The sequence below is a fragment of the Staurois parvus genome, unplaced genomic scaffold (assembly GCF_062004578.1).
Source record: "Staurois parvus isolate SC_StPar_1 unplaced genomic scaffold, SC_StPar_1.0 ptg000014l, whole genome shotgun sequence".
Lineage (NCBI taxonomy): Eukaryota > Metazoa > Chordata > Amphibia > Anura > Ranidae > Staurois > Staurois parvus.
Window position 1 is genome coordinate 1,979,501 of NW_028317810.1, and position 7,888 is coordinate 1,987,388.

At 40.6% G+C, this 7,888-nt stretch overlaps 1 non-coding gene across 1 annotated transcript; it reads right to left on the bottom strand.

Moving 5' to 3' along the window:
• Window positions 1-3,513: 3,513 nt before the first annotated feature.
• Window positions 3,514-3,585, bottom strand: TRNAQ-UUG (transfer RNA glutamine (anticodon UUG)). Its single transcript has one exon. It is a non-coding gene; the product is annotated as a tRNA-Gln (tRNA).
• Window positions 3,586-7,888: the final 4,303 nt, after the last annotated feature.

Here is a 7,888-nt window from a genome sequence, read left to right on the forward strand (position 1 = left end):
CCCTGAGTAACAATTCTCTGGCACTCAGTAACAATTCTGTCTGTCCCTGAGTAACAATTCTCTGGCACTCAGTAACAATTCTGTCTGTCCCTGAGTATGAATTCTGTGGCCCTGAGTAACAATTCTGTGTCTGTGCGAGTAACAATTCTGTGTCTGTGCAAGTAACAATTTTGTGTCTGTGCGAGTAACAATTCTCTGGCACTCAGTAACAATTCTGTCTGTCCCTGAGTAACAATTCTCTGGCACTCAGTAACAATTCTGTCTGTCCCTGAGTAACAATTCTCTGGCACTCAGTAACAATTCTGTCTATCCCTGAGTATGAATTCTGTGGCCCTGAGTAACAATTCTGTGTCTGTGCGAGTAACAATTCTGTGTCTGTGCAAGTAACAATTTTGTGTCTGTGCGAGTAACAATTCTCTGGCACTCAGTAACAATTCTGTCTGTCCCTGAGTAACAATTCTCTGGCACTCAGTAACAATTCTGTCTGTCCCTGAGTAACAATTCTCTGGCACTCAGTAACAATTCTGTCTGTCCCTGAGTAACAATTCTCTGGCACTCAGTAACAATTCTGTCTGTCCCTGAGTAACAATTCTCTGGCACTCAGTAACAATTCTGTCTGTCCCTGAGTAACAATTCTCTGGCACTCAGTAACAATTCTGTCTGTCCCTGAGTAACAATTCTCTGGCACTCAGTAACAATTCTGTCTGTCCCTGAGTAACAATTCTGTCTGTCCCTGAGAATGAATTCTGTGGCCCTAAGAATTCTCTGGCACTCAGTAACAATTCTGTCTGTCCCTGAGTAACAATTCTCTGGCACTCAGTAACAATTCTGTCTGTCCCTGAGTAAAAATTCTGTGGCCCTAATAACGTTTCTGTGGCCCTAAGTAACAATTCTCTGGCACTGAGTAACAATTCTGTCTGTCCCTGAGTATGAATTCTGTGGCCCTAACTAGCGTTTCTTTGTCCCTAAATAACGATTCTGTGGCCCTCATTAACAAGTCTGTGTCCCTGAGTAATGGTTCTCTGTCCCTAAGTAACTTCTCTCTGTCCCCAATTCTCGTTTCTGTGGCCCTAACTCTGTCCCTGTCCCTAGTACAGAGCGGTCTGCCTCTGTTCAATGACTGCAGGCAAATGAAGATTTCCAAAATGGCCGCTATATATACCTCGACCATTACACAGTGCTGGCTGGCTGGCTGCTGATTGGCTGATGCGATCACATGTCGTTGAGGAATGCATTATGGGGCAGCGCGCCTTGTCTGCGCGCCTTCCCCGACATCCCCGCTCCGTCGCCGCACATGTCAGCCGCCATTTTCGGAAAAATTTCGATTCGCGCGTCCGAATTAGGCTGTTTTTCGGATTCGGCACGAATCGAAATTTTTCCGATATTCGACTCGAATTCCACTTCGGATACTTCGATTCGCTCATCTCTAATTATAATATAATAAATAATCATAAAAAATAATAATATAATAATAATACATGTAATTCAATAATGTAATCAAACCAAAAACACTGAAATTTGAAATATAGCGCCAAGCTCGCACATCACTGAGCTTAGCCGAAGAATCGTTTTCAGTGTCTGATGACGAATTTCCCCACGAATCATTATCACTCAATTCTGCAAGTGGTTCTGATTTACTATCTCTGTTCTCTAGCTGGTCTAAAACCGCTTTTGACCTAAAGGGACGCTTTTTGGACGCCATGGACATTTCTCAGTTTCCAGGCAGAAAGAACAGTAAAAATGCAGGCAGGGCATAGGACAAAGCACTCGGGACAAAATGTATGTGAAATGCTTTGATACAGTAATGTTATACTATGTGATTTTAGTGTATTGAGTGAATGTCACATTTTAAAATGTTTTAATTTCCCGCTCTGTCCTCCGTACGTCCCGTACATCCCGACACTCATGGGGAACGGAACCCTGAAGATGGATGCCGACATCGGCCGGAGGAGATGACCGGGGACACTGCAGGGGGGACATTGCGGGAGTGCAGGAAAAGGTATGTGCTGGAGGGAATCCCTGAGCAACGCTGCAGGGTAATCCCGAGTGTAGCTCGGGGTTACCACTTCTGGTACTGAAAGTTATCCCAAGCTACACTCGGGAATACCACCAGGGGGGTTAAAGCAGAGTTCCACCCAAAAGGGGAAGTTCTGCTTTAATGACTGGTTCTGCGCTCCCCATTAAGGATTGGCACCTTTGGGGAACGGGCACCCGAAATTGACAGGTACCCACTCCCACTTAAGCCTAGGCGATCAGAAGTGCTAGTTGTCCTCCCCCCTCCCTCCCCATAGAGCACAGGGCAGCCGGTGAAACGAGCTGCAGGGGGGAGGGGGGGACACTGCAGGATTGAGGGACAGGTGAATGTCCCTATTTTAAAAGTCAGTAGCTACAGTTTTTGTAGCTGCTGACTTATTTTTTTTAAATTTTCATTGTAACTCCGCTGCAGGGGCGGATTGACCATTTGGAAACTCGGGCACTGCCTGAGGGCCCAGGGTCAGTAAGGGGCCCCATGAGATGCCCCTGGTACCTTTTTCATAGGCTTTTTTGAGTTTGGGCAAGGACACAGAGGCCCCATGATCCCCTATTGCCCAGGGGCCCCATGAGTTGTCAGTCCGCCCCTGCTCCGCTGACAGCTGAATGTAAACAACACAGGCCAGCAATTAAAAATTATGGAAGATAACAGCGTAGGGGTTCCCCCTTATCTATACCTGGTCCCTCAGGTCTGGTATAGATTTTAAGGAAAACCCCATGCCAAAATTTAAAAAAAAAACAGCCTTAGGTCTAGTGTGGATTTTGGGGAAACCCCATGCCAAAATTTAGAAAAAATGGTGCAGGGTTCCCCCCAAAATCCATACTAGACCTAAGGGTCAGCTATGGATTTGGGGGGGACCACGCATCATTAATAAAAAAAAAATTGGATGGGGTTCCTCATAAAATCCTTTCAAGACACTAAGATGGCAGACACTGAAACACTTATGAATTTTTGGTGATTGTGTCTGATATTGTAAGGTCTGAATGACTTGAATACAGGGTGGGGAAGCAGAAAAGAAACTGGAAGAGCTGCAAAGCACACATGATGAAGCCTACCAGATATCGATTCCAACATGTAACTGGCACAGAACCTTTGCTGTAAACCGCCATATGTTGGAGAAACCTTGCCTTGAACAAACTGGCATAAGGCAGGCCATCTCTTCAACATGGAAATAATTCAGTTGTATAAATTGATCTCTAGTGTTATCTAGTTACATTTAGTAATTTCTAAGGGTGTCAGCAATTCCTTATACTTGTACTATTACGGTTTTGGTTTTCTCTACCTGCAAGGGCTTATGTAATCTAGAGCCTGTCCAAAACATGATGCCTTTAGACAGCTGCTAATTATACATATAGCTTCTCACAGAAACAATGCATGAAAAGTCCTCAGAGTTTTATATCCTGTTTAAAATCACTTTTGTGTTAAAATACTGGCGCTGAATAATTGCAGACAAGATTTCAGTAAATATAATGGAAAAAGCCAGGTTCCACCGAGATTTGAACTCAGATTGCTGGATTCAAAGTCCAGAGTGCTAACCATTACACCATGGAACCCCACAGACAGGTTCTTCTCATTGTTTTACAACAACAAAACAACATAATTAGCGTTAGGCATGTCATGAGTCATTGCCAGTACAAAGTAATTATTTTTTTTACACTATTAAAGATTTGAGAAAGAAAAATTACCTTGTTCACTATTTAGATACACTATTGGAGATATGAGAAAAAAAATTGTCTTCTCTGTTATTGTGATGTTTCAATACATTTTTAGGGGATATGAATTGGACACTCAACTTTCTACGCTAAGCCTTTCCCAAACCTGGTAAATTCAGACTTAGCACGATTAAAAAAGTATTATCAGAGGTTACATTCAGTAAAAACTGGATGTCAAAATGATCAGCAGACCAAGAGATATGGCAACTAAAGTATGTAAATCTTGACTTTTCCTGAGAGTGAGAGCTGAGGTTGGCATGGCCTCCTTTTTCCTCCCGTGCCTCCCTATTGGTCAGTGAAGTTGCCTGTGGCATGGCATATCCCATAGAGATGTCCATACAATGATGATAATTCTATGTGTCTGCAAGCGCATCTAAAAATATGTAAGTGTAGCCATAGGTGGCATTGATAAGTCTTTTGCCTACAAACGTTTATGCTCTGCTCCTATTTTTGGCTACACTTATTTAAATATTAATCTGTAAAGGAGATCTACGATCACTGCATACACTTTCATTTTAGAACATTGGCATTGTAATAACAATACAAACAATAGTTTATTTTGGACAATCCAATATAGGCTTGCTTGAAAAATATTTCATGCTGTAAGTTCTGCCTGTTTGCTGGTCATCTTTCTACAACTTATTGGATTCCTTGCATGCTTTGCAGCTTCTCCTCTACTGATTACTCTTAATTTCTAAGGACTACATATCCCATGCTGCCTGCAAGCAGTGATTTCTGTTCTGACTCCTCCTCTTAGCACCTCTGTAGTTCAGATGGCAGGCTCTCTGAAATCTGTGACACAACAGTTCCCATCAAGAGGACATATTGAATATGTGCTGTGTTGCCAACCGTCAGTATTTTTACTGGCAGCCAGTAAAAAATAGGCACTTTTCTATTACGAGTAAATGCCAGTTACAGCAAAAGTTTGCCAGTTAAAAAATATGGCTGTGATGTCTAAACACCAATTTAAACTAGCCACCCATGTTCTCTTGACGGCCAAACAAACCATAGTGAAAGCCTGGAAACAGAAGTTCGTATCCTTTAAAGAAGTTCACTGCAGTCTAATTTTGTTTACCTTCCTGGCGGTCTAACTAATCAATATTTTTGAATGTCAAAGCGGTACATTGTTTTTTATGGAAATTTGTTGTTTTATATTGTAGGCCTGTAATTCTTAGGAATAACTCACTTAAATCTATCCAAACAAGTGTCTAGTAAACATTCCAGGCATGATAAAGTTTGAAACACGAAATCATAAATTATAATATAATAAATAATTATAAAAAAAAAAATAATATCATAATAATAAATTTAATTCAATAATGTAATCAAACTAAAAACACTGAAATTTGAAATAGAGCACCAAGTTCGCACATCTCTGAGAAAAGTAACATTATCGTTTTCAGTGTCTGATGACAAATTTCCCCACAAATCATTATCGCTCAATTCCGCAAGCAATTCTTATTCATTTGCTGTTTTCTAGCTGGTCTAAAACCACTTTTGACCTAAAGGAACACTTTTGGATGCCATGGACGTTTCTCAGTTTCAAGGCAGAAAGAACGGTAAAAGTGCAAGCAGGGCACTGGACAAAGCAGTAGGGACAAAATTTAGGTGAAATGGTTTGATACAGTAATGTAATACTAAGAGATTACAGTGTATTGTGTGTATGTAAAATGTTTACTTTTTTGAATCTCCCGCCAGTTCCGCCCCCCTAAGGTCCCGACTCTGGAGGACCTCACGGGATCGTGGAACAAGGTAAGGCTCGAGGGATCGCTGCAGTGTAATCCTGAGTGTTGCTCAGGTTTACCGCTTCTGGTACTGAAATTAACCCCAAGCTACACTCGGGATTATCGCCAAGAAGGTTAAATAAACGAGAAACTGTCTAGAATCCTCTCAGACACCCATGAGAGATTCCTCAAAATCTGGTCTCCATGGATCCAACACGCCAATCCCAAGAGATTTCAATAAACAGCTTTGCCTCACTATAGCCTTTTTAAACTTTCCATCTCCTCCAATCTGCTTCTACTTCTTTCTTTCTCTCTTTCTTTTCTTTTGATTTCCATTTCTTGGCTATGGGGATCCCATGGGGATGCCCTACAACCCGCGAGATGTCCTACACATCTTAGTTTGATAACATATTAGTATATCTTAAATGCTATATCCTTTGACCAGTGTCGGCTATTGAGCTACAGACAGACAACCCTTTCTGGGCACTAACTAACTAACAGACACAATAATGTATGTTCAATTTCTACTTTTTGACATGTTGTTTAGAAAATGACTGATTCTAATTACGTTCCACTTGTATACGACCGCTGTTGACTGCTGTTTATAGTTACGATTCCATTTTTGTACCATAAAGTGGTTGAAATTGTACTTTGTACTTAAAAATACCAAAAAATCAATAAAAATTATTGAAAGGAAAAAATATGGCTGTGATGCTTGGCTCTGTCCTGCACATTAGCAGTTCTGGTCAAGAGCCGGCCGAGATCATCTGAGTGTCTGCTACAGTGTGTTTGGGCAGCGCCGGCTGGAGGCAGGTCTGGCGGAGGCGTTGCCTGCGTGTGTCATGGTGCAAGGAAGCCAAGCCAGAGTCTCATGTATAGGTCTGCAGGATGTGAGCAAGGCAAACAGAGAGCAGGACTGTCAGTGCTTGTTTGCACTGGAGTGGACTGAAGGGACCACCTGGCATGGAAAGAGTGGGGACATGTATTGTTGGTGAGGTGTCATCATCATCTGTGCTGCTCCACACTGCTATCAGTGCACTGTGAGAGTCAATTTCATGTGTGTGTGCCTGCCCATTCTAATTTCTTGCCCTCCTGAGTTCTGTCCCTGAGCTACTTACTATATTGAAAATAAAATAAAAAATATGTTTTTTTGCCTTAATATCTACCTTAAATGATGGTGCTAAGTTCATATCGTACATGTTTGTTGCCCAAATACTGAAATTTGCAGTTAAAACTGTAATTTTGTAACTTTTGGAAATGCCAGTAGAAACTTGGCTGTGCCAGTAAAATTTGGGTGCCGTGTCAGTGAATTTCAGTCTGGTTGGTTGACAACATTGAACACATATTACAGAAATCAAGGAAGTACGTTTGGGGGTCTTCACAAACATCAAGATGGTTCAGAATAATATGAGTAGACTAGAAACAAAAATTGAAACACAATGTGGAAATGAATGTATGATTTTACATTTCGACCATGGATACATTTTAAACAATGTGTACATTCCAATGAGTTTTGATTGTAAAACTTGGTGAAGTTTTCGTTGTAATCATAAACCAGACAGAAAGTCTGTTATCTGCAATAGTCTGTTATCTGTAGTTTATATAAATGCTCAAGAGAAAAGTTGATTTATTGTACAATGGGAAAAGTATACCTCTAAGAGGTTATGTAACCCAGTACAGATTGTTTGTGTGAAAACATGAAACTTACGTAACTTACTTATGTAGTGAACCTTCTCTGTGATGTGTGTAATTGGTGATTGGATGACATAATAAAGGTGGTTTTGATGGTCCTGTTCCCAAAAATGTTTTGTCTGCACTGCTTTCTTTTTTTCTTTTTGCATTTGTAGCATTTTTTTTATCCTAATCAAGAAAACATTGATTAATATAAAATGCTCTGTTACAAGCTCTGGGAATTATAAGAAGTTTGGATATGAATATGTGTCTGTAGTGTTAATTTCTTACACAAGATTAGCCACACTATGTAAATAATGTTTATTGTAATATACTGTATCCTGAATTCCTGATAATACTCAGTATTCTCATAATGCGCTTTCTTGTGATAAGCACTATTTTCATATCCAAGGTGTACATCTATTTTAATATCTTAATAAAATTATAAATGTTCAAAAAAGTAAGGATGTGATAAAACACTTTAATTTCCTGATTAACTCTCCTTTTAGCCACACAGTTCCTAATATCTTCACACGTGCAGTAAGGTTATGTTAGGTGAAGTGCACACACTGCTAAAATCTAAAGCAACCAAATATATTCAACTTCCACAACAAGAGGAATTCAAATGCTCGACCAAATATACACAAGCATTATGATCTGTCCATGCAGCTTCTGATTACTGGGATTACTTTGAGCCCATCACACACACCAATCCCATGGTGGAGAGGTCCATGGGAATGGTGTGTGTA